This window comes from Triturus cristatus, chromosome 2_1 (assembly GCF_964204655.1).
Source record: "Triturus cristatus chromosome 2_1, aTriCri1.1, whole genome shotgun sequence".
In the NCBI taxonomy this organism is placed as follows: Eukaryota; Metazoa; Chordata; class Amphibia; order Caudata; family Salamandridae; genus Triturus; species Triturus cristatus.
This window is the reverse complement of record NC_140581.1, coordinates 710,849,691-710,877,690: the sequence shown is the minus strand read 5'-3', so window position 1 is coordinate 710,877,690 and position 28,000 is coordinate 710,849,691. Positions and strand designations below refer to the sequence as shown.

General features: G+C 46.7%; 1 long non-coding RNA gene across 1 annotated transcript; it reads right to left on the bottom strand.

Annotated features, from left to right (window-relative positions):
* Positions 1-28,000, bottom strand: LOC146865786 (uncharacterized). Its single transcript, XR_014976699.1, has 3 exons — positions 27,746-28,000; positions 18,500-18,554; positions 1-149 (listed from the first exon to the last, which is right to left on the bottom strand). It is a non-coding gene; the product is annotated as an uncharacterized LOC146865786 (long non-coding RNA).

The following is a 28,000-nucleotide window of genomic DNA, read 5'->3' as shown; positions in this document are numbered from 1 at the left end:
GAAAACCGGTACTGCGTAGTTTGCTTCTAGATTTGCTGGCTTCTTCAGATCTCTTCTGGCATGGCAGATCTTTATGGCAAGTTTTCGCCGCATCGTTTTGATGTTCATGGTTGGCCAGCTTTTGGCATCGTACACAGATTTCATAAACTCTGAAAGGTTAACAAAACCATAGATTAGGACCATAGATCAGGGTGAAAAGCCGCGCTTTACAAGTTTCATTGATTGATTTTTCAAGAGGGTGCTGCCTTCAAAATGCAACCCGACCATAAGCTTCCAACATTTTGCATATGGAGAGCGGTCAAAGGAGCAAGAGTGATAGTAGGTAATTATTCATTTTGAATGTGGAGAAAGAACATTTCTATTTCTGCACCGTGATAGAGAAAGAAGTAGATTCATAAGATCAGTCTCATAGTTAAGAGGGTGTAGCGCCAGAGATGGTCAATCTGCAAAGCGTTCACTTTTTGTTTTCTTTCTCAACAAGAGGAAAGAACACCTTCCTAGCTGTGCCCTACATGGACTCAATTGTTAGACAAGATAAAGTATTCAGAGATCGTGTTCAATTAGTTATAAGATTGCTCTGCCAACAAGTATCTGGTGCTTAAAAGGATTCTACACTTAAGTTGTAAAATGGGGCAGCTTATCTACAGAGTGCAAGTGCTGCACAAGTGTGAGGTACTGCATGGAGTGGTGTATGCCATAAGTGCCGTTTGTTGTCACCAGACTTCGGGGCATATTATCAAGACAGGCGATAAAATTATCACCGCTTTAGCTGCAGAAAACTGCCGCTAACGCGGCGATAATGGGCTTGATAATATGCTCGATGGAATTCCAATTGAAGCCCATGTTAGATGTTCTTCACATCTAACATGGGCTTCAATTGGTATTCCATAGAGCATATTATCAAGCCCATTATCGCTATTTTAGCGGCAGTTTTCTGCCGCTAAAGTGGCAATAATTTTATCGCCTGTCTGGATAATATACCCCTTCATGTTAGAGCCCTTTACATGGAACCAGAGCAGACCTGCTCATTGTCATTTGGAGACCATTAAGAATGAAAAGGAAATACTCAACCGCAACAATGGAATCCTTATGTGAGTAAGTGCCAGGTCGGGCAGGGTTCAGTGGTGTACTTGGGGCACCAGGTAGGGAGCGGCCAGGTGGCGCACCTGCAATCCAAGATTGATAGCATCCTGACATGGGAACCCCCAAAGACTCAGACACAGGTGAGAGATTTTTTAGGACTCACTGGGTACTACAGGAGGTTTGTCAAGGGGTATGGCAACAATGTTGCACCCTTGACTGAGCTGACTTCCAGGAAGCAGCCCAAGAAAGTGAACTGGACTGACACCTGTCAGAAGGCTTTTTGACGCCCTGAAGACTGCCATGTGCCCAGCACCAGCGCCCAACTTCTCAAAATAATTCATTGTTCAAACAGACGTTCAGAGCATGGTGTGGGGGCTGTTCTATCACAGATTAATGAACCTCATGTCTCCTTGCCGGGTCTGTCCTGTGTGTAAGAATTGTCTGGACAGACACTCAACATGCAGTGACCCAGTCATGTTGTGCTGGGTTTAATGTTTGTGCTTTGCAGCATGTGTCAAAAATGGAACTACATGGCTCATGCTCATCCATTTTTGGCACCAGTGTGTGGGCGAGATGCTACATAGTTTGGTCTGTGTGTGCTGACATCTGTGTGGACATTCTTGCTTGCCATGAGGGTGTCTCCTCAGTGCAGGTGCTCCTTATCCCGACACATTGCAGGCCCATTAGCTAATGCAGTGTCCTGTGTTTGGACATGTGTGCCACTCCACATGACAGGCAGTGGGTCAGATGTGTTGCCAACTGTGTCATCATGGTATGGATGGCCATGTGACAGGTGGCATGATTCAAGTTTTTAGTCAATAAGTAGTGTGTTTGCATGTGTGCAAGTCCTTGGTTGTTGCTGATACAAACTTACGAGTGTCAAGTCATCCAGACCACCGTGGTGCCATGTATATACCCCATTTCTTATTTACAGTGGCTTTTTAGAATTCAGCTGCCAGCTCATACAATGACTGTGTAAATGTATTTTTGTGTGCACATCATTGTGTGACTTCTGTCATACAGGCAGATGTGTCTTCTGTTCACGAAGTGGCACATTCACACATTCTAAACATGTACATTGTGTAAAATGTTGTGAGTCCCAAGGGATTGCAATGTTTTTGGCTATGGTTTCCTAAGTACTCACAGGTCTCAGAGTGGGGACACCTTCAGTATTGAGTTGTGTTATTTGGCCTTGGGTGCACCAATACAGTTTCGTTCACAGTGAACAAGAGGTGGCATGGATTCATATTCTTGCTGTGCTCAACTGTCCCCAGACACTAGCTTCTCAGTATAATTCGATATCAAGTTATTTGCTGTTGTGTCATGATCTCCATTGTTTCCAAGTGTCATGGTGGGTCAACCAACTGGGGAGTGCAGGGTTACATATGTGCACACTATTCTAGATGTTACTCATGATGCAGTTCCTGATATGCACTGTGACATTTTTATTGGGACTCATGTGTCTGTTGTATACAGGTGACTGATTTTTTTCTGTCTCTTCACCTTGCCCACAGCATCATCGGAGGACGCCGAGGGAGACACCTGCACGAACGTGGAGGAGGGATCCAGCACCGCTGCCACCACTGCTGCTGAGTCTGTGGGAGCAAGTGGCACGGAGGGCGAGGGGAGTCAGGCGGAGGACCTGTCTAGTGACAACACTGACTACGACGCAGACGGGTCCGATGCTGAACTCCTCCAGGGGGCTGCTACAACACCTGGCAGCAGCACTACATCTGTCACCGCCCCCTCAATTCCCATCACCGCCCTCCCAGTTGCTCCGGTCCCTTCTGTCTGTGCTATGCAACACCGTGTCTGTCTCCTTCGTGCCAGGCACCGCACCCCCTGTCCCTGTCCCCCCTGCTGCCCTCACTGCAGAGTCTGTGGACATTCTGCGGCAGTTGCAGGTTGGCCAGACATCGCTGCTGAATGTCCTCCATGGCCACACCCGAATGATGACACAGATGATGTCGTACATGGAGGGCATGTCATCAGTGATGTCTGACCAACGGATGTTGCTGAGGTCCATGGACTCTTCACTGACGGCAGCAGTGAGTCTCCTGCAGCGCTTCGTCCCCCCTACCCCTGCACCATCCACACTTCCCACTCCCATATCTGTCCCAAGCACACACAGACATTCACAAGCACGCACCCCACCAGACACAGGCAGCACACCACCACGTAAGGGCAAGCGCACTCCTCCTGGCACGTACACTCAGGGGGATGAGGGCACACCCACTGGGTCTGGGGCACACAGGCATACACGCAGCCACAGTCCAAGGCCGCATGGCGCACTAACCAGTCCCTCCAAAGGCACTCCCCTCGGCTCCCCTACCACACATCCAGAAAAAGAGGCCTACTTGGCTGTGCTGGGCCTCAGCCCCTCTGGCTCTCCAGCCCACTCCACGGGTAGGGGAGTTGAGTCCCCCCCTCACCCAGTAGCGCTGCACCCCATCACTCCGCCCCCCCCCTTCTTTGAGGCTGTGTTTTCTTCGGGTGAAGAGGAGACGCTGGACGACCTGGCAGCAGTGTGCAGCGCCAAGCTGACCTCCACCTTTGGCACTGCCCCACCCCCTGTGGTGGAGGCGTCCGTCCCTGCACCCACCACACCTACCCTTCCACCTCCTGTCCCTGCGGTGCCTGGTCCTTCCACACATGATCAACAAACCTGAGGGTTCTCATGTGCAGGCAAGCTAGGGGAGACGCGTGGCCATGTGTCCCCCCCAAGGACTTCAGATCTGGACTGGCCATGTGCCTTTGTAAATAGTGTCCTTAACTACATTTTCTTTTAATGCTGAATAAAGCATTTTCTTTTCAGTTTGAACACATTTGCATTTCAGGTATTGATGTGGGTGCTGATGGTCCCGGAGTTGGGGTGGTGGTTATGTGTTATGTTTCAGGAAAAAGTTGTAGTCTGATGCTAATGGGGTGGACCATGGTATCTGCATGCCATCACAATGTCTCTGCAAAGTATATTTGGTCGTGTGTGCTATTTGTGTTTGGAGACATTGTCCCAAGGACTGTTCCTTCCTCTGTGGCACCTGACATCTACCCTGCAGAGAGTTGCACTTTTGTTGTGCTGACCTTTGTCTACATTTCCTTTGTTGGTGACGGATCCCTTCAACTATGGCCATGCCTGCTCAGCACTGTCTCCGGCTGCATCCTCTGTGCCATCCTTGCTAGTCACTGAACTTGTGTATTGAGTATGTTGTCATGCCTTAATGGCAACATTCAGCATTTTCCGCACTATGCATGTGTGCTATCCCAGCCTAGCACACATTTGGTATTTGTTCTGCAGGGTATTTGAGCACCTGACTGACAATTGTGGGCATTGTATCTGTGGGAAGTCCACCCTATTCCTTCCATGAGAGGCAACATCTTGGTGGCTGTCCCAGCACCTGTACATTCCTATCAGTCCTGGGATGTGCGTGACAGTGTGTGTTCCCTTTGGCTGCCTTAGTGTAGTGGCCATTGACATGAGTAGACAGTCTTGTGGCATGATCTCTGTGTGTGTATTGTGCTGCATCCGCCAGGGGTGGGTATGCATGTGTCATTTGTCCTCACACCCACATGTGTTGTCTCATGCAGTGGGGGAAGGACATCCATCCTCATGGTAGTGGGATCGAAAGAATCAATCTTGGTTTACACCTCTGACACTAGGCTTTCACAAATGCGGTTGCTGCGGTGTTTGCAGATGGGCAAAACACAAGACTTTATCTTTTGTTGGACACAAGGGCAAAGAATATATCATCAGATCAAACATCAACTGCACCACCAAATATGTGGTCTATATTATAGAATGCACTTGTGGAAAACAATATGTGGGTAGCACCATCAGGGCGCTTAAAGAAAGAATTGGAGAACACACAAGAGCTATTCATCAGGGCGATGCTAGATACCCAGTAGCTCTACATACTGCCAGCTGTTCTTATCAGAACAGCCAAAAAGGTTTTCTATTCTTCGGGATCGAAACTATAGATGTAGGGGTTTGAGGCGGCAATAGAGAACTTCGCTTGAGACAGTGTGAGGCTATGTGGATAATGCGCCTTCAGACGGTGGAGCATGGTCTCAATTACGATTCTGAAATGCAATACTTTTTGGGTTAAGATTGTTATGCTCATATTACAGCTGATATAGCTATGTAGTCTTCCCATGTGTACAAATTGGTACTGTGATCTCTACTATATTGGACACTGATGTTATGTCGTTATTTAGTTACATTTGTCACTCTGTACTACTGTGGGCTGCTCCTTTACCTTTTATGACTTTTGATTGTGTAATGTAAATAGTTGTTGGGTCTTGGTTTACAATACACATGTGGGTTGGAATAATGCCTTGTAGCAATTCAATGTCTGCTATTTGGTTTCATGACCTTTGCTGTAATCTTTACTTATGTCATATCCCCACTAAGTTATATCTACCTATCTGCCTGCCTGTATGTTGCTCATGCGCCATTTGTAACTTTTGCCGTGATATATGTAGCGCTTGGTGCTTGTTTTACAAACCCTTTTGTGTTGTCTACCCTTGCATAGTGCCCACTGTTCAGCATATTTGTTTTGTCCCCTATTGCTTAACACTGTGTACAATTCTCTGTGTGTACTTATGTTTGTTCCAATTACTGGTTTCATCAGTAGCCTGAGATGTGCTAATACGCTGCATGTTACACACTACGTATGTTTAATTTTACTGTTGTGTTATATTCATCTGTATACTACCAGCGGCTCCGTTTTTGGAATGATTTCTGCTTCAACACTTCTGTATGTGGTTATTTCTGGCTTACACCGTTCTGTCTCCTGTTTACTCCTTCCTGCCTCTCATGTTGATCTTTCTTTACTCTATCCCTTTACTCTAGGGGATTCCAGTATTTGTTCTAAAGTTTCTGTAGTTTTGATAATGGCCCAAATTATTACACATAATACCATTTTTTGGGGGGTTTTTCTGTCCCTATCTCGGGACAACCATGCACCACGTGTGTTTGCGGCGGTTTGTCTGGGTTTATGACTCTCTCTCTACCGTATGACAGATGGCGGTGGCTGAAGCAGGTAACACTACATTGGTAGTGTTGAAATTTTTGGTTTCAATCTACTTTTATTTATAAACGGTTACGATTCGGTATGATTTTTACTTTCTCTTGGTTCCCCGTAATAATGATGTATAGTTTGTTGGGATCTTCCTTCTTCCGGTTACACTCACGATACGTTTAGCAACGCTCTAGTGTTTGGGCTCTTTTGGATTACTTAAGCACTTCCGGGTTGAATGGTCTCGTAATCACTCGTACACTGTATGAATGCCGCCAGGACGTCTCGATACACTTCTTCCGACGTAAGTCTCATTTGATTGGTACCGATACTGACTTAGTTTCTTTGCTTTGGAGCACGAGTGTTATTGTACATGTTGTCGTTGCCTGACTTGGGCTCTGGTTCTTGTTTTTATTGCAGAAAGTTCGGTCGCATAGACTCTCTCGTGCTATAACTCTGCCCTGTACTCACGGGCTTGGGCCATCATATGTTGAATAAGCTGCAGTTTTGACTCAATCTGACGTTACTGGTGGCCTGGCTTCTTGATGATTTCCTTTACTTCTATTTTAAGGTATGTTGTGTTTTTCTGCGCCGTGTTTTTTAGCTGACGCATCATACATGTACTTTCTGGCCACTCACACTAGGTAGTCTTCTTATATTCTTACAGAGATAAAACCAATGTGTTTGGCCTGACTGACTTACCAATCTCACCTAGTGCTTTACCCAGCCGGGTTGGAATTATCACCGGTTGAGGGGTAAGATCCTTTGTGTTAACCTTGTTCACGGATATTAAGTTGGGCTTACTGGTTATGCCTTTTTTGAATTCGTAATATTTTTGTCTAAAGTATTTTCCGCCTTAATTTTTTCCAGCATCCACTATCATTTTGGCTAAAGCTACAGGTATGGATGCATTTTTGGGTCTGTACTTGCATTTTGGACACTTTCCCTGAATCGCCTTTACACCAGTTTTTTAGACTTTTTTCTTGACCACGTGTTTGGTGCATTATGGCGGTCCATTGGAAAGAATTGTGTTCTTTTTGCTTCTTTCCTTCCCTTTTCTTTGTTTTCTTTTCACCGAGTGGTGGTGAGGGTTCTCAACATTGTTGTTCTGAATAGCACGTTTCTCAGTACCCTCTTGCAGTAGTGGTGTTCCCCCCCTTTCCTGTTTTCTTTCGTTCTTAGATAGGTGCGTCTATTTATTATTTTTTCCTTCTCATATTCTTGCACCTACTGTTTTTGTGGCATATATGTGAATATGAAATGTCTTGTATCTTTCCCAGCCCTGAAGAGTCGTGGTCCACTCTTTCCATGACTAAACACGTGTCGGCTGGTTACGCCTATTAAACAGAATTATCAGTGTACATGCGGATGCTTCGTTGGTCATTTCTGTACTTACTTTTTGCAACTTTGATTTGATAATTGTATGTGTGCACAGGATTGTTCCTACTCATGGTAGTGGGACACTGCTGTCAGTGATGTGTTTTTATGGCACTATGTAATGATAGTCAGGATCCGCTTAGAAGTAAAATGAAGGTTTATTAAGTGGTACAGCAAGATCCATAGAGCAGCACCAACCGTCTCAATCTTCCCTTCAATCCCTGGAATAAGTGATGCATCATACCATGCATCACACCATTCCATGACATAGAGAAGATTCCATATTGCATCAACAATTCCATTAGTACCAATCATAACACATCCCCTTCCCACCCAAATGAAAAGAATACAAAAGACCTTAAGGACTTATTCCAATGAAAGTTAACACAGCATCAAATGAAAATACAAAATAGGAGTAGGTCTCGATACAGTACTCAGCCAAAGGTAACATTAGTACAATACATAGTCCTTCATCTTAACAGGCACCCTCCTACACCTGGAAGGATACTGATCAGATTCCCTTTCAACCACAATACCCTCCCCTTCTGAATGATTACCACCCGTCTTGGAAGGATCAGAACTCTCCGCATTCCGGGAACCACCAGTGTGCTTGACCAACCTAGACATACTCCACCAGCACCCCGTGTTAACCTTTACCACATTTTTTTTGATGGCTACAATGGTAAAGGGACCCAAAAAACTCGTTCTACCTTTGAAAGTATGTCTAGGGTTCTTCACCAACACATGGTCTCCTACACACCATTTCTTGTACCTAACATTCATTCTGGAATCATAACTAGGCCTGGGCAAAAATTTCGTTCCGTTCGCGGAAATTGCGATAATTTGACATTTTTGCGTTCCGCGGAGAGCGCGAAAATGTCAAAAATTCCGGTTTCCGCAGCTTGGCGATAATTTGTTTCTTGCTCGCGCTGTAAAATGATACATTCTCGCGCGCGCGCGATCGCCTTACCTGAATCCCTGCGTTCGCCGACAAGTTTTCTTGATCCGGTCGCGTTCTCCATGAGATGTTGTATTGTTTTTAGCCATTTGCGCTGTCTCGCGACAGTTCGCGCCCGCAGTGACGTCATGCGTCGCGCGATCACGTCTTTCTTCTCGCGATCATGCACCGCGAGAACAACTCAAAACAAGATGGCCGCGCCCGCAAGCAACCACATGGGTAAGTTGGCGACCCGCAACCATGCAGAAAATCTCGCGAACATGCCGGAAAAAAACTTCCGCATCTTCGCGATATTTCTGCTTGTTTGCGATAATTTTAAACATTCTCGCGATAATTTGCGAAGGTTAATTCCGCAAATTCCGCCCACCCCTAATCATAACTAGACTTGTATTTGTCTTGATAATCAGAAATCCTATCTCTTCTAGTTTCAGCAGACATCTCCTCTCCCAAACTAGAAGGTAGCCAACTAGGATTTAATTTTGAAGAAGCTTTCCTCCCCCTCAAAACTTCAAAAGGAGACTTTAAAGTAACAGCATTAGGTGTGGTGCGGTGAGCCCACCAAGTATCTCTCAAAACAGTGCTAAAAGGTATCTTTGATTCAAGAGCCCGTTGAGCACAACCCTTGACCACCCTGTTCATCCTCTCAGCTAAACCATTGGCCTGAGGCGAATATAAAGCTGTCTTTTGATGGATAATGTTAAAGTCTTTAAGAAAGCTGTACATTTCATGGGAAACGAACTGCACTCCATTATCAGTGATTAAGAACCTAGGAACTCCCTCAGACACAAAGACATCCTTAAGGAAGTCTATTACCGTCCTAGTATTGGTCACTGATACACATTTGGTAACTACCCACTTAGAGGTATAGTCCACAAGGACCAGAAGAAACCTCTCAAAAGAAGGTAAAAGCTCAAACGGCCCAACAATGTCCAGACCCAATTTCGACCACACCTTATCAGGAACCTCAACAGGAGACAGAGGAGCATTGCTAGGAATGTGAGACTTGTCGTTGGAGGCACAAGACATACAATCTTTAACCACCCCTTCGATCATCCGATCCATACCAGACCACCAGTATTTCTCCCTCACACAGGCTTTTGTCAGACTCCTGCCCAAATGTCCCTCATGAGCAAGGTTGATTATTTTGTCCCTGAACACACAAGGAGGAATTACCCTACCACCTCTCATGAAGTTATCACAACAAAATGACAACTCTTCTCTCACAGCCCAATAAGATCTCATCTCCTGATCCAAAACCCTGTAATCAGGCCATCCATGACTCACCCACCTTTTCAGACAAGCAAATTCTTTGTCACTATTTACACCCTCCAACCACTCTTCAGATGAAAATGCAGGCTCAGCAACCCATGATATACACTCCACTTCACTGCAATCAGTGGATTGGCCAACTGGCAGACGAGAGAGGCAATCTGCAGATTTATTGTTCATGCCAGGTATATACCGAACAACAAAGTTGAATTCCTGTAGACCTTCACTCCAGCGTTTAAGCCTGGGTGTGATGTTCTCATTATGCCTGCACGAAAAAACTTGCACCAAAGGACGATGATCCGTTCGGACCACAAAAGGAATTCCCCAAAGGTAAAACCTGAAATGTTGTACCGCCCAGAACACACTCAAGGCTTCCCTTTCAATACACGAATAGTTGGCCTCTGCATCCTTAAGAGCTCTGGAGGCAAAAGCAATCGCCCTATCCTCCCCATCCACAATCTGTGACAACACAGCCCCTAAACCTTTAAGACTGGCATCAGTTGTAAGTATAGTCTTCCGATTAACATCGAAATGTCCTAGGGTAGGCATTTTACCTATTCCAGTCTTTATACAATCAAAAGCTTTTTGGCACTCATCAGACCAGGTAAACTGTGTCCCCTTTTTAAGCAGGACTCTGATTGGCTCAGCAACACTTGCAAACCCATGTATAAATTTGGAATAAAACTCAGCGAGTCCCAAAAACGACCTCACTTGGTCCTTATCCTGAGGAACAGGAGCTTTCACTACACTTTCTGCTAACTCCAACTTCGGTTGTATCCCCTTCCCAGAGATTACATGACCCAAGTATGTTACTGAACTTACACCTATGCGACACTTTTGTCTCTTAACTGTGAGCCCAGCATCCCTCAGTTTCTCCAATACTGCGTAAAGGGTTGTACAATGTTCTCTCTCATCTTTTCCATATATCAAGATATCATCTTGAAAGAACATCACATTAAGTATTTTCCCTAATACCATCTTCATGACCCTCTGGAAGCATGCCGCAGCCGACGCCAACCCAAAGGGCATTCGCAAAAAACGGTAAGCTCCCATAGGTGTTACAAAAGATGTGAGGTGTCTTGAGTCTTTATGCAATACAACTTGATGGTAGGCTGAGGATAGATCCAACACACTAAATATTTTGGCCCCAGAAAGAACACTAAGAGACTCGGCTATATTGGGCAAGGGTTGGCGATTTACCCAAATCCATTCGTTCAGTCCTCTCAAGTCCACACACATTCGGACACTTGCCCCCCCATCCTTAGGGGCAAGAACAATGGGGGCAAGCCACTCTGAGGCTTCAATCTCCTCAATAACCCCTAAATTAAGCAATCTCTGCAACTCAGCTTTAAGTAGTTCAATCATCATGTTCGGCACCCTCCTTACCTTGTGCATACAAGGAATAGCTTTCTCTTTAAGGACAATGCGATGCTCAAACCCCTTCAGACAGCCCAGGTTATCAGAAAATACTTCGGGGAATTTCTCAAAGCATTCACAGCTTGAATCCCAAGAATCTACCAACATGACTTGATTTTCCGGATCCTTAGCACAAGGGTTAAGCATGATGCCAAGATCATGCTGATGCCTCCACCCAAGCAGGTTGTCACCCCTTTCAGCCACATAAACCTTTCCCATGGTACACCTGTCTTTAAATTGGATAGATGCTTGAACATAACCTAGGACATTGATCTTGGAACCCCCATAGCTGACAGGATTGATATCTGGCCTTGACAATGCTACATTGTCAAGACCAACACACTCATCTCACTGTTTGTTACCAATCATGGTAAAAGGCGATCCAGAATCAGCCAAAACAGAAAAATCAAACCCATCAACCATTATTTTACACTCCGGCATAGTTATGCTATCAGCATCTACTTTCCCATCATCAGCTCTAACACTCAAAAGAATGGTGCGCACTACTTCCACATTTTTCTGCGGGTTACGAGCTTTGTCAGAAGCTCTGCAGACTCTAGCGTAATGCCCCTTAACACCACACTTGTTACACACCGCCTCTCTAGCAAAGCAATGTGGATAATTAGAGAAGTATGAAAAACTTCCACATCTCATTCATTTAGGTTTAGTAACAGTAGATGTGGCTTTATCAGGAGGAGAACTACTACCTCCTCCAACAGAGTGACTGTCACGTTCCACCCTGCTATGAGTGCTCTTCAAAGGAACGCGTACACGCGTGTCTTTCTCAACAGTCTTGCTACTACTAGGAGCAGAAATCTTTGCCAAACTGTTGCAAGTCTCGAAATTATCCTCTTCTTCTATGGCATGCACTTCATTAGGTTTCTGACTTTTTTCTTCCTTGTTTTTCCTAATTTCTTTAACCCACTTGGAAGTGTTCTCCATCCCCTCCACAATGGCCACAGCCTCAATCAAGGAGGGATTTTTCGATAGAAGTTAATCCTGGACTCGAACACTGTTGGTGCACCTTACCAATTGGTCTCTTACTAGCGAATCCGAAAGATCACCAAACTCACACGTGCGTGCGAGAGTTTTCAAAGCTGCCACATAGTTGCCTACACGCTCTACAGGACCCTGGATCCTAGTAAAAAATGTATGTCTCTCCAGAACTACGTTGATACGTGGACCGAAATACTTTTCCAACATAACCAGAGACATCTCATACACATCACTAGGAGCACCATCACCCTCTCCCACATGAATGATGTCCATACTGTCGTAAGTATTTCTTCCTTCTACGCCCAAGTTATGAAGAAGGATAGCTTGTTTCCTGACAGCCGAAACTTCTCCCCACCAATGGCCACAATGTAGGAGTCAAAAAGGTTTTTCCACCTCTTCCAGGGCAGAATGGGATCGCCCTCTTCTGACAAAAAAGGCGGTGGCTGTGACATACTGGAAGACGATGCTAAAGCCATTTTTATTAAAGAGTAGGAACACTGGAACTAGTCAATATAAATTGGTAAGTAAATAATATGTGTTTGTTCTCTACAAAATCCTATCAAGATCTGTCAAAACTCCATTATAAACTCCATATTCTTTGTTTACATGTTAACTGTCAATATACAACAGCTCGTTGTTGTGTTCCAGCAATATTTCACTGCACGCGTGCTTTTTCTAAAAGCTTTATTGATATAAACGCTTCGTTCGTGTCTCCGTTTGTGGCGTTGCCAGGGTAACACTCGACACAGAATGACCAATTACGTAGGAGGCGTTGCCAGGTAACCTCAGATGCTACGAAACTACGTGATGACGAGGCGCACAGGAGCGTGCGTACGGAGACGTGCGTTCCAGCCGGCAGAATACAAGCCAGCACGCGAAGGCAGGCGCGTGGAGGATAACGGTACGTTTTTCCTTTTTAACGTGAAAACCCAAAAAATTGTCCAAATTTGATCAGCAAACTCACGGAAGGTGGTGTGCTCCTCTGCTCCTCCTCCGCTCCAATTACAAGCAGTTCACGAGTCTCTGTAACTCCGGCAGAACTCGATAATGAGACGTTATGAATTCAGTCATTGCAGGGGAATTGGTGCTTCGCCGTGCTACCTGTCCCCAATCAGGCATTGTCTTCTCGTCGCCAGTGTAATGATAGTCAAGATCCGCTTAGAAGTAAAATGTAGGTTTATTAAGTGGTACAGCAAGATCCATAGAGCAGCACCAACCGTCTCAATCTTCCCTTCAATCCCTGGAATGAGTGATGCATCATACCATGCATCACACCATTCCATGACATAGAGAAGATTCCACATTACATCAACAATTCCATTAGTACCAATCATAACACACTATCAACATAGTCGAACATTAGGGATGCGTACATACACCCATGGAGTTGTGCTCATCTGATCTTGATGTACACACCCCCATGACTCTGTCCACTGCTGGTATTCCTCTGCACCCACCCCTCACATGTCTCTGTCCACTGCTGGGAGTGATAGGCACCCACACCTCACATGTCTGGGCACTTCTGGTAGTCCTCTGCACCCACCCCTCATATGTCTGGGCACTGCTTGGAGGGATATGCACCCACCCCTCATATGTCTGGGCACTGCTGGGAGGGATATGCACCCACCCCTCATATGTCTGGGCACTGCTGGGAGGGATATGCACTCACCCCTCACATTTCTCTGTCCACTGCTGGGAGTGATAGGCACCCACCCCTCACATGTGTCTGTCCACTGCTGGAAGTAATATGCACCCACCCCTCACATGTCTCTGTCCACTGCTGGTATTCCTCTGCACCCTCTGTAACACATATTAAAAACATACATCACATACATTTAAAATATAAACTAAAATACATAACACTAATTAACAAATCGATATTTTAAACATCAATATTTGTGCAAACAATATTAAGGACTTCTATATTTTTAAAAACAATATTTCTTACCTTAAATTCTATATTCTTGACCACGATATTCTTGCTGTCGATATTTCTGAATTACAATGTTTCTAACTCGATATTTGTGTAAGTCGACATTTCCAACTTGATATTCTGTCTCAGCACCATATACAATGGTTGATCCACTGTTGATTCCAATCAGAATTGTAATGCCCAATGCATTTCGGGACAAATGGGCTCATTACGATGTCGGACAGAAAAGGCTTCTGTCCGCCGTGCTTGCGGCAAAAATCCACCAGCATGACTCACGGCATCTCCGTGGGTCAAATCATGATGCAATGCATGGAAAATCCTACCACGGCGGCCGGAACTCACAAATTACCATCCGCCATGCTCGATAAAAAGTTGCAAATCTGACCGCGGCGGATGGGGAAATCAGTTCAAGGGGCTAAAAAGGCCGCTCCTGCTGTGGAATGACTGCAATGCCAATTACGATAAAACTGCAGAGCTGGAAGACGGAGCATTGCGTGCCGATTTCCTTGCTCGCACATAGACCAAATGAATGGAAGTAGTAACAAACTGAACAACGATGCACAAAGTGTGCCTGTACTCGACGCTGCCCTCAATCACATCACAGACGCCACAATGATACACCCCAGATGGCAATTGGCATTGTAAGCCATGCCCAGCATAGAAGAAACACCTGGAGGACGTCACACATGTGGACACACCCACATAACACAACATAAAACCAACCCCTACCTGGACCAGCATCCTTTGCACACCAGAAGCCGTCACAGAGACACATGACACCATTTACGCACACAGCACAACATCACATACACCCATCTCCACACAACACCACTTCCCACCCAGACACCTAACACACTTCACATAACTCCACCCCCCGCACCCTGCACTTTCTCACCTTTGCACCATGGCCAAACAGAAAATGCCCAAATTCACCGACACTGAGTTGAAAGTGATGGTAGACGAGATAATAAGGGTAGAACCACATTTGTAAGGAGGCTGACCCAACACACCCCACTTGTGTGCAAAACTCAGATGTGGACAAGGATCTACAACAAAGTCAATGCTGTAGGGACCACCCTACGCACACTGTATGACATCGAAAGGCGGTGGGTCGACCTCAAGGTCCCGGTCAAGCATCAGGCCCATAGGAACCACGAGGCGGCCCAAAGAACTGGTGGTGGCCCTCCCATACCACCACTAACCTTCACTGAATGGGAGGAGAAGGTGCTTGCCATTAGGGGTGGGCGGAATTTGCGGAATTAACCTTCGCAAATTATCGCGAGAATGTTTAAAATTATCGCAAACAAGCAGAAATATCGCAAAGATGCGGAAGTTTTTTTCCGGCATGTTCGCGAGATTTTCTGCATGGTTGCGGGTCGCCAACTTACCCATGTGGTTGCTTGCGGGCGCGGCCATCTTGTTTTGAGTTGTTCTCGCGGTGCATGATCGCGAGAAGAAAGACGTGATCGCGCGACGCATGACGTCACTGCGGGCGCGAACTGTCGCGAGACAGCGCAAATGGCTAAAAACAATACAACATCTCATGGAGAACGCGACCGGATCAAGAAAACTTGTCGGCGAACGCAGGGATTCAGGTAAGGCGATCGCGCGCGCGCGAGAATGTATCATTTTACAGCGCGAGCAAGAAACAAATTATCGCCAAGCTGCGGAAACCGGAATTTTTTACATTTTCGCGCTCTCCGCGGAACGCAAAAATGTCAAATTATCGCAATTTCCGCGAACGGAACGAAATTTTTGCCCAGGCCTACTTGCCATACGGCATCCAGAGAGTCTCACAGAATTGAGGGGGGGAGTGGAGGCTGGTAAGTACAAAAAAATAATCACATCCGACTATAATGTACTGTTGTGCATAAGTGAGCCTCAATTGCGAGACAACATCAAACTCATGTACAATGCACGCTGTCAACATGAATGTCTCATAAGGCTAGCATTTCCTTCCTCTGCTTCACTTAACAGGTAGGTCCCTATCCTACTCGGGAGGGGTTGTTGGGAACCGACAGCAAGACCACAACTCGCACAAGGTCCTCCGTCTTCCTCCCAAACAGCAGGGAGCTATCTGACCACCACATCCCGCACTTGTGAGCCAACTCTGTCAAGCTGCATAAGATGCAGCCAGGGCACACACAGAAAATACCATTGAGAGTTCACATGAATCACAGTGTCATTGATGAAGTCACATGTAACTGCAAAGCAAAACCCAAGAACGCAAGGATAGTCTTTAGTACTTTAACTAGACAAAGGGTGAAAATAACTGTGCATATACTTGCAGGTAGATGGTTGGCAACGTACTGTGCTGCAGGGGTCCTATGAAATAAGGATTCCCTGTGGTGGAGAGCCAGTACGAATGTTGATGGCTCCCTGGTAAATATATTATGAATTTTGTATCATATATGATACTTTCATGATTTGGGTCATTGGACACAAGTTTTGGATGTCCTGAATGGTTGGGAGTTTAAATCATGTGCTTTATTCTCTTCCTACCAGTTATCTGAGTATTTGAGATCCAGTGTGGTGAAGTCTGGCCCGAGCCCTGAAGAAATTACCATAAAGAAAAGTGGCAATGAAACATGTTGGCCCATCTTGAAGTGGTCTGAAACATGCAGTCTGGTTTTAAATTTGAATAGGTTCGCACCATGGAATAAAACAGAATTGTGTGAGTCATAACTCCATTTTAATTGGAGAAAAGTGGTGACTTTCTCACCGACGGGGTCTTTTATATGACACAAGATGTTTCAGTGCATATTCTATTCCATTAATTTATTCACCTCTTACATTTTACACGGGACACTTTTTCTTTCTCTTCACGGATAAGAAAGTTACCGATGATGAGAAACGTGGGCAAACTGGTGAGTACCAACCAGCAGCACCCCTGGTGATGCTTACATGAGGTACTTTCTTTCCTTCACAACCTTTTTTCTTTACATACACCCTTTCAGTTATAGAGATGGATGTAACCGGGGTAAACTGGTAACTGTATGCTTTTATAAAAATATAATTTTTCTGTAAAAGGGACACTTTGGACCAGATATGAGATTTGGGGGAGACTCTAGTAGAATACCCCTTGTTTCCCTAGGAAATCCTATCTGTCCCAAAAATGGTCAGGATTTAGTGCTTGATTGAACCAGAGGATGTGTACCTGGAAATACAATATCTGTACATATGAAATTGTTGCTACAGCCATGTCACATCACTGACGAGCAATGTATTTACCTCCACATCATGTCCCACTACTGACAAACTGTCATGAATGACAAGTAATGCCTAGATGAAAAGTCATGTTGTCTCAATCGAAATGTGCCAAATATGAGCATCAAAGTTGTGGCGTGTACTGAACATGCTGACAATCCAACCTCTGTTCAACAGGTCACTCACCAGCAACAGCAGGCGCCAGTGCCATGGACGAGCCCAGACAGTGTCCCACCCAAGAAGCTGAATCCTCGTATGCAGACTCCCTGGTTTTTACGGATGAGGAGTACCGAGCTGGCCCTTCCAGCATGCGCAGGCAAGCGCAGTCTCCAGCTCTCACTGTCCCCACCACCACCACTCCCACAACAGCTGCAACAACAAAGCTGTCCCCTGCAGCACCGACCTGTGTGGCAGCCAACTCCACCATCACCACCGATGCCTCCAACACTGTCCCTGTGCCAGTTGTAGTCAATTCCATCAGGCAGCCTCTGGTTGCTGGGGACAGTGTGGGGCGGCAGCACCAGGCGCTGCTACAGGTCCATGGCAACAGGGCATGTGAGAGGACAACTGGGGGACAGTCACAGGAGGACAATGAGACAGAGTCCCAGGCCACCATGCAAACTGTCCTTGGGGCATACCAGCAGAACCAGGGACAGATGGGCCAGGTCTGTGACAAAGTATGAGAACTCCACCTGCTGCAGAGGTCCATGGACACTCGTTTGGGACAAATTGACAATAACATGGGCCAGCTTGTGGGTGTCCCGAGGGACATGCATGCAGCACAAATAGCTGGCCACCCCCCCATGGCCAGCCAGATGATAGTCACACCACCTCAGCAGCGGCCACAGGAAGGGGTGAGTCACATCACAGCAAATCCTTAGACACCTCCTAGCATGCAGCAAGTTCCCCCCAGGCCAAACAGTGTAGGGGGCATCCGAAAAAGTCCCAGGGAGGATCAAGTGGCACAGCACCGTGCATTACCAGTTCACGGAGCAACCGCTGATGTCATCACTGTAACACCGAGCATTGACTTTGTTGTAAATCAGAACCCACATTGCCACAAGGATGGGAGGGTTCTGCTGGACTTTTGAACTCTACCATTGTGTGTTCTACCCTAACTATCCGTGTACCATCACTTTTAAATTCAACCCTCAGCTTTCACTCATTGTTAAATAAACACAACTCACAACAGTATGCCTTTGTATCAAGAGCATTTTCATTACAGTAATTAGCATGTTAACTCACATTGCAATGTATACGAATATGTAAAAGGGAAAATCCATTGAGAGAGTGAAGGAACCTGGAAAGACACAAGGAAACAAAAGTGTGTTGACATATTACGGAATAACCGCAAAAGCACACCACTAGGCAACACTGTACAATATGCCTACCAAATAACACCGGCCAACAGCCTCAACATGGACAGTTGAGGGACTGGCGCAAACAACTACAACTCCCCACACAGTTCACCCCTTAGCATCCTGGTAAATGCAGTTCAGCTGAAATGCTTACTTGTGTCACCATTGTCATGTGTCAACAAGGTTGGTGCAGGTCAGTACTTTGATTCTCTAGACACGTGTGTCGCGTTATCATCCTACTTCAGTAGAGGTAAGATACATTGTGATTGGTGTCTGCTGAGGAAGCTGCCACAATCCACTCGGGTCTCTGTACTTCTCCCTGCCCAACTCAGGTGAAACACTTCAGTCCCATGACAAGTAAGCATTATGACTGAAATGCATTTATCAGAATGCTAATGGATGAACTGTGCTGGGACGTGAAGCAGTGTGCTACCATCCCACTAATAAAATCAACATGGACATTGTTGGACCTAGAGACCTACGGTAGCTTGGCTCAGGTGGAAAGGCCTCGTTCCAGAGTAACATGTCGGGCCCGATTCACAGAACTAACTTAAGACAAAATCCTAAACTTACTACCATTTTGGTATTCACAGAAGGCACTTACTCATTTTGGTATTCACAGAAGACACTTACTCATTTCGGTATTCACAGAAGTTAGTAGTCCTAACTTTAGGACTCCTAAATGCCTTCTGTGAATACCGAAAGTCTTAAAATTAGGATTTTTCTCTGTTTAGGAGTCCTAAAGTTAGGACTCCTAACTTTACTACCACTAAATTGAGAAAAATCCTAATTTTAAGGCTTTTGGTAGTCACAGAAGGCATTTAGGAGTCCTAAAGTTAGGAGTCCTAACTATACTACTACTAAACTGAGAAAAATCCTAATTTTAAGTCTTTCGGTATTCACAGAAGGCATTTAGGAGTCCTAAAGTTAGGACTACTAACTTCTGTGAATACCGAAATGAGTAAGTGCCTTCTGTGAATACCAAAATGAGTAAGTGCCTTCTGTGAATACCAAAATGGTAGTAAGTGTAGGATTTTGTCTTAAGTTAGTTCTGTGAATCGGTCCCGTCGTGCTTGCATCACACTCACCTCAGCACTCCAGCGTACCATCACTAAAAACGACGCTACACCAGGGAAGTAGAAAAGCTTTATCTTTCCTTTTATCATGTTTTTTTTTCTTTCAAATTAAACCAATCAGTTTTTATCTAATTCACATTAGGGTCAAAACATTTCATTGTGACTAGATTGGCAGTACATAAATACCTTAGACCTGAAATTAAATCAAGCGCGCCACCTGGTGGTCAAACACAGCACAGCCAATTCAATAGCGCTTTTAAAACTTGGCATTCAACATAGCGCTGCACATAGCAATTTCATAGCGCTTGAAAACAGGTTATTGAACATAGCGCGGCACATAGCAATTTCATTGCACTTTAAACAGAGCATTTCAATTTAACGCCGCACTTAGCCAATTACTAGCGCCTTAAAACATGGTCTGTGTCATAGCACTGCACCTGGCAGAACATTCGCACTTCAATTATGACCCTTCCGCATAGCGGTGTACTCAGTACCTCAATAGTGCCACCCCTGGCAAGTACATGCGGCCTTAACGGTACACTCCATCTGGGGCGAGGTCCTTGGGCCCCAAAGTCCCTTATCCTGGAGCTCTTGAAAGGGCAGGAGGTGCTGGTGAGGAGGGTCCCGGGGAGTGTCATGGCTCCCTGGGCCTCCCCAGGGGAGGGGCGAACTCTGGGCCTCTCTATGGCCTTCCGCCCGCCTCCCCCAGGGGTTACCTTTCTCTTCGGCCTTCTCTCGGCCCTTGCGCCGGTTTCGTCCCTCATGAGCCTTCTGCCAGTCTGCTCTCCACTCGGCCACGCTACCCGGGGCCAGCGGGGACCTCACGGCGGGCTCTCCGGCCTCCCGGCTATGTCCGGCCCGAGGGCCTTCCCCGCAGTTGTGGTCCGGCGAGGTGGTGGGGGCTGAGGTACGGGGCTCCCGCCCGGGCCAGACGTGGCAGCGCGGCCTGCGGGGCGTGGCCCAGTCGGCAATTCGCACAGCGGCGTGGGCGGTGTCTCGCAGTCTACCCAGTCACGTGAGGGGGGGAAATCAGCTTCACGGCCTTGCGCCGCCCTCGCAGGATGGCTCCAGGCCTGGCGAGGCCTTTGCGGGATTCCAGCGGGCTTTTCCGCCCTCCGACGGCAGCGACAGGGCCCCGGTTTTCCTCGCGGGCCCCGGTGACAGGAGGGACGATCTTTCCGGCCCTGGGCCGCAGCGGTGAGCGATTCCTTTTGGGGACCCCGGCGGGGGTGGCTAAAATTAAGGGGGTGATCTGCAGCTCGGGGGCAATCAAATCGCACAGCGAATTTCCTGGGTCTGTGGCGGTGTTAACGTTTTATTCCGACAAGGGAAAATGACAGTCAACTAAATCCAGATTATTCCAGGGCTCCGGGCAACAGCAGGGATGTAGAGGATAAGGTCGGAGATGATACTCTCTTCCCCGGTTCTCTTCAGGGACCCTGACTAGGCGGGGGCACAAAAGGTTGACGTGATTCCAGGGTCAGAGGCTGAAGGCAGGGCTAGGTCATGAGGTAGGGGGTAGTGTCAACCGAAGGAGGGGGGAAAGCAGGCCCTAAGAACAGTCAGTTTCCCCCTCCAGCGCACCTACCTCTCCACTCAGGTGCCTTGCTCCTGACTACCTCACTTCACACCAAAATGGCCGTCGCACCTCACCTCTATATATAGCCTGGGCCTTGACTGTCTAGAGTGGCCCAGAAGGTTCTGGAACCCCTCATGCCAGCCTATGGCCCAGGCTCTGAGGTGACAGTTTAGGCCACCATTTTGTGCAGGAGCTCTCTCTCTCCCTCCATTTTAGGGAAGCACCTTGCGCCACACTATCAATTAGTGGTAATGGGGTGCCCAGAGCCTCTAAGTCATCACCAAAAAACTAGTGGACAGAAAAATTAGAGGGTAAAGGAAGAAAAATGAGGAGGGGACAGCCAAAGGGCTGGCAGGTCTAACAGACATGACGGAAGTTGTGACAGATCACATAGCACAGACCAATGAAATCCTTAGCAGTGTGCCCACAAGAGCCAGCATCACAACACACCCGGTCATGTGGACGATGTTGACATTGTCGCATTCACACACTCAAGTACTGTTGCACAGGGCTTATCATGTGACGTGCGATTTATGCATGTTTACCCACATGAACACCAGTCCCTGACAACATACCCACGCCAAATCTATTTTACAACCAAATTTAACTTCTCCTGAATGAGCACAACTGCTGCGGTCACAAGGCTGGCATCACGTATAGAGGAACTGTTGCACAATGTGTTCCTTGCTGTAGCAATGTTCTCCTTACTCCCCCATATGTGATTGTGGATAGTCATTTGTGGCCTCACATTCCCACAGCAAAAGTATACTTCAATAAGTGTGCAGACACAATGGGCTTCTGTTTAGACAAGTAGTCGCTCTCACATCTGCCCGGAGACCTTCGAATTTCAGGTGCCTTGACTGTCCTACATGATCCAGTCACTGCTGAACAAGGCACTCCCATTTTTTGTTTGGGGAACTAACACACAAATTATTGATAGTGTCTGATACTGAAGGCCGTTGCACACTTATTTCAAACTCGTGGGCTCTGGCCTTGTCCCTTCATTTCATTCTATTTCTGGAGTACTACCGGGTGTCATTCTTCCAATTTTCATACTGCATTTAGTGGTTTCAAATCATTACTTTGGCTCTAAAGCTGAGCGCTGGTTCTGAGATTGCTATCACGCCATGTCTGACCGTCCTATGGTCCCGGCCGACCCCGGTCAGTTGCAACTGCACCGTGACTGCATGTAGCTTCTCTTTGTATGTGTCCCATTAGCTGTGCTACGCATCAGTTATAGGCTAAGCTTCCGCTATGCCTAGTTCACCTGCGTGCAACCTGTGTTCTACTGTCAACGATGCCCCTTTCACTGGGCCATGGATGTCTGCCTTTCCAACACATCCCTTGCTGCCCTGGATCATGCGCTGTGGGTGAGTCCTTTGTTGGTCAACGACCAGAACTGCTTCGGTGATACACATTTGTGGGATGCCTTTTAATGTGTCGGACAGGCAGCCAGCTGCGCCTATGCATTTGCGCAATGGCTCCTGTGCCATGCCTACATCGAACCTCTCCCAGGTTGCCATGGGATGCTCTTTTGATCCTCGTGGTGTGAGGAGCACATCTGTTCCTTTATACTGCTGGATTGGATGGTGGTCCTTTTTGCTGAAGATGATTTGGATCGTCTTTTGGATATGATTGCATTCGAAGCTGCCTGTGCCTTCTTGGACTCGCAACTACTTAACAGCAACAGGAACTGTTGGTGACTTCTTCAATATACCTTTGCCTTTTTCACGCCTACTGACAGGAATTGTCATTCAGCTCTCTGACTTTAGCCCTGTCTGCATTGGCTTTGACTATACTGACCTCTGCCATCTGTTTCACTTGGTACCACAGACCTGAGCAAGTGTACGCTGTCATCTGACCGTCATGGACATTGTTGAGTGGCATGACCCTGGCTTCCATTATACAGCTGTAACGTACGGAAATTACATGGAGTAGTTGGTTTGCAAGTACCTTAGTATATGTCTGTTACATTAGAAGTGTCCACATAGCTTGTTCTCTGCGCGGTCCAGAAGTACTGCCTGAACATTCTGTCCGTGGTCGGAGGACGTTGTCAGTTGTCATTCTGTTCTGGTCTGGCCCTAGCACCCCGACTCAACGAAGTCTCACAGCTACTCGAGGACACGGGTACCTTTTAGATGTCATGGGGAGACAGGCTAGATGCCCCACACTTGGAGAGTGATACATCCAGTGATGACAGCGACACAGCCCATGGGATGTACATTTCTCCATGTATTGGCTGAGGAATGAGGTCTGCTGACAAAGCCCATAGATCTGGGACATCTCATACAACTCCTCACAGCAAGGGGTGTTGGATATGTTCCTGGGTCTTTGTCCAGATGGATTATTGATATGACATCTTGCTTAATGTGATATGGATGTCCCACTATGGTAACTGTTTTCATACTCATGCATACTCAACTTGTTGTGGCATATATGTTGCATGTTTTGACACTGTAGTAAAAAATGCACATTTCAAAGTGTTTCTTGTCTTCAACTTATGTACTTGTGGACACACTCTTAAATACCTCTGAATGAGTAGGAGAGCTAGTGATTGAGGCACTATAGCAATTGGGTCCTGTGCTTATGGGTGCTGCTGGGTGCTCAGTCCCTGCCGGCCCAAGTTCTCTAATCCTGCGCATAGTCCTGTATGTGTAGAGAATGCAAGCAACAATTCCCAAAGTTTGTGAGGCACGCAGACACAGTCATAGTCGCTCATTGCTCACATACACTCAACGGACGTAGTTGACGAGCTGTTGGCGCTGGTCAAGGCCTTCTTCCTCACCATGGTCATCGTCACTGGGAATGTGTGGGTTGGGAGTGGGGGACTGCTGCTGTTCATCGTTATCCAGAATCAGGGGATCCTTCTGTGCAAGGTCAGGTTGTGTAGCATGCAGCTGGCGACGACCATCTGACATGCTTTCTGTGGTGAATACTTAAGTGCATCACCAGTCTTGTCCAGGTACCTAAATCTTGACTTCAGCAGTCCAAAAGTGCGCTCTACCACACAACATGTCCTCCCATGTGAATCATTGTATTGGACTTCCCACTGGCATTGTTGGATTCTGCAGTGGGAACAGTAACCACGGACGATTGGGATACCTTGAGTCACGTAGTTGTGAGACAAACAGGCAAACAGTGTGATCTGAATATGTGAGGAGAGCAGCATGTCACACATACATCACAGTCACTGACACAGCCCACTCACCAACAAGCCAGGCCTGCTTGGGGTGCAGATTCGCCATCAATTGGGGTATGGTGCTGTTCCGCAAGATGTGGGAGTCATGTGCTGACCTAGCATACTTTGTACACACACAGGTGTGAGATGATCTGATCCACCTAGCATACCACTTGCACGTTGATGGAGAGGTAGTTTTTGCGGTTCCTATAGATGTGTTCACTTGCCTGTGGCAGAACGAGGGCAGTGTGGGTACCATCAATGGCTGCCACTACATTTGTAATGCCTCCCAGATCATATAACTCCCCCTTCACAGCTGCCAATTCATCCCTCCTCGGGAAGTGGACATGTCTGTCCTTGGAAAGCATCAATGCTGACAGGACGACATGCAACTCCATGCTGAACATGGGCTGTGACATCCCACCGGCGCTGGCCACAGTGTACTGGAAAGACCCAGTAGCGAAGACATGCAGTGCAGCCATTCCCTTCACTGTAGCAGACAATGCAGCCGGACTTATTCTTTTGAGCTTCAAATGGGGCTCCAACTGGGCACATAGGTTTCGTAGTGTGCGGCGATCCAAATGGAATTTCCGGATGATTTTGATGTCCCCTATCGTCATCAGGTCGGGGACAGGTCAAAAGATGGGTGGTCTCCTCCTACGTATATCAGGGTACACAAGCATGGCCTGAGTTATAGATGAGATGTGGTGAACAGCTTACCCAGTGACTCACACAACCACAACATTGACAGGACTCATGGTCACGTGAAATGCACAAGTGACCTGCATTCAGACGTTGTTTTTCCTTCACTCACTCGACATACTGACACTACAACATCCAAAGAAGTTAATGTGTATGGCATATAGTACACTGCTACATCAAGGATGAGCTGCCCTGTGGATAGATGGCACAGGACCTGTGTTTCCCAGCATCAGTGCTGAGTTGCATGTCGCTGCTGTCACTGCACAACCGCAAGCTTTAGTCCCACAATACACAGCAACATTACGGAATGAGGGCAGTGAGTGTCATATGGATAAACGCAACATGGATATACAGCACGGTGGACAGAAACATGTGGACATAATGGGGTCAGTCCTGCATGAGTGTGCGAGGAATTTGCGTAACAGACATTGCAATGTTCACCTGAATGAGGCATAAATGCACATGGATTGTGTATGCATGCCCACATGGCTGACAATGGCCAATGATTTCGGTCAGAGCTAGGTTTATTTGTTCCACATATGCACTCCTATGATGTGTGTGAGAACATTTACATGCAATGGCAGCTAGGCACACTGCACACCACACCAGTACATGTGTTGGGAGTGCTAGGGATTACAAATATTCATGATCTGCAGACAATGGACACCTCTGATTGCCTGCCTACGTCACTGACACTTCACAAGACCTCTGGCCTAGAGACGCCAGTCAGATGTCAAGGGATATTCAAGCGATGTTCACAAGTTGGATGTTTCGTTACACAACATTGGTACAGTGCGAGAGACCTTTGTCCTTTTTGACTTCTTCCTCCATTTCAGTCCATACTGGCCACTAGACATGTCTATGTATGTAATTTTACTCTCATTTTCTTGGACATACCATATGTGTGAAGCCTTGACTCAAAGGTCACGCTCTCTCATACCTTCACAGTGTAGTGACCAGATGGTCACTGTTCTAGTTGTTCTGATGTACCACCCACTCCCAGAGAGCTGGCTTACCCCCCACCCCCCAGCCACCCAGCACATGCGTCACTGGACATGTGACCCTGCCAACAAACGGGCCGGACGGATGTGCCCTGGGACAGTTCTCCCATACAAGTACGGTATCTGTGTGGTTACTTTATATGCATGGAGGCCTCGTGCCCCACAACATTACACATGGAGTGCAACAATCACTTTAGGCGAATGAGATGTGATGTGTGATGCAATTCGCATGGCAACAATGCAAATGCAGAATGTGTTTGCATGCGCATTATCTAGCATCCGCAGCAATGACACGCATTGGCCCCAATTGAATATTGCATGATTGCGGTCGCAGCTTCCAGGCCGCAGTGGTGTGGCACACACTATGCGAAAGGGCCATCAGACAATGTGAGCCTTTGGTGGCGTACATTTTTTGATATTGCGGTGTGCGCGTTCTGCAATTATGGGGCTCGGCATTGGCCCCAATTGCCTTCAGGGGCACCAAGGGTCACTCATGGGGATTGGGTGAGCCTCGCACTTTGCATTTGGCAGATTGCCACATTCATCGTGGTCACACCATGCTTGCTGGGATTTGTAGTTGTTCAGGGGTTGCATGTGTGGAGAGGTTTGGTAAGTACCTCTGCTGTTGGTGTCTTGTCTGCCGGAGGTGCTCAGATAGAGCAGCGGCAAGGCCTGTAACGCAGGATTCATGACGGCTTCGGTGGTTAAGATGGGTACTGTATCGGCTTTTCCTCTCCGTTTTTGTGTTTCCGCCATCCACGACGTGGTGGTATTTATGCAGCAGTGGGAAGGGCTGTTTGCAACATCATAATCTGTTTGCGGACAGAACGTGTTTCCGCACGCCGGTTTTGCTCTGTCGGCTCCGTCCGCCACCCTTGCGTATGCAAAAAACTGTGCGGTGCCTTTAAGACCGAAGTGGACGGAAAATGCCTCTCTTGGACCATTGTATTTTGGTGATCACAATGACCGCAGCTGGAGAGGGAAAATGAAGGTTTTCTGCCACCAGCATGGATGGGCTTCCGTCCATTATCGTAATGAGCCCCAAAGTCCCTTCTTCAGGGTCCACTCTACACATAGAAAACAATAGTACAAGTGGGGTGTTACTACAGCTTCGTTGGTTGAAATTCCAGTTTGCATTTTTTATGTAAAAGAATTCATGCAAAGCCCCTGATGCGACATAGCTCTAGTCAAGACACCACGACCCCACACTGTGTCATGAACTGATTTAAACAATAAACATTTAAACCCAATACACCTTGAGTTATCACCAAAGTCGTCAACAGTAAACAATAGTGTTGAATAAACAAAATAAAATGAAAAATTTGGTGTTCCCGATTGTCACCTCATGTTGAGCGACAATGCCAAATATCACTTGAATCATGCCATGCTCACCACCCGCTTCCACATCTGTGCAAATCGGAAAACTGTATGTCGTCCAAAACATTAATCACGACTTCTGACTCCAGTGTTTATACTTATAACATCCGCTGTTGCGGAATACTAATTAAAGGTGTTTTACAAAAGCAAAGTGTAAAATACACCACCAAACCTACTGATTCAAATAAAATATAAAATGATATCACCAAATAATGCCTACCTTTTGTCGAGGTTGAACCAATGCTCCGAACCACCTGACTCCAGACGCCCATAAAAAACCTACCAGTGCTCCCGACTTGCACTTTCCTTGTGATAAATGGTTCCTGTTAACTATAGGGAAATCCCTTGCAAAACAGAAGGTGAAAAGACTTTACTCTCATCCTTTCCCCACGAGTACTTACAACCGAAGCCGGCAAATCCCTCCAAATACTCGGAATAGATATCTCCAACTATCTATGTCAGCGATTGCTCTGAA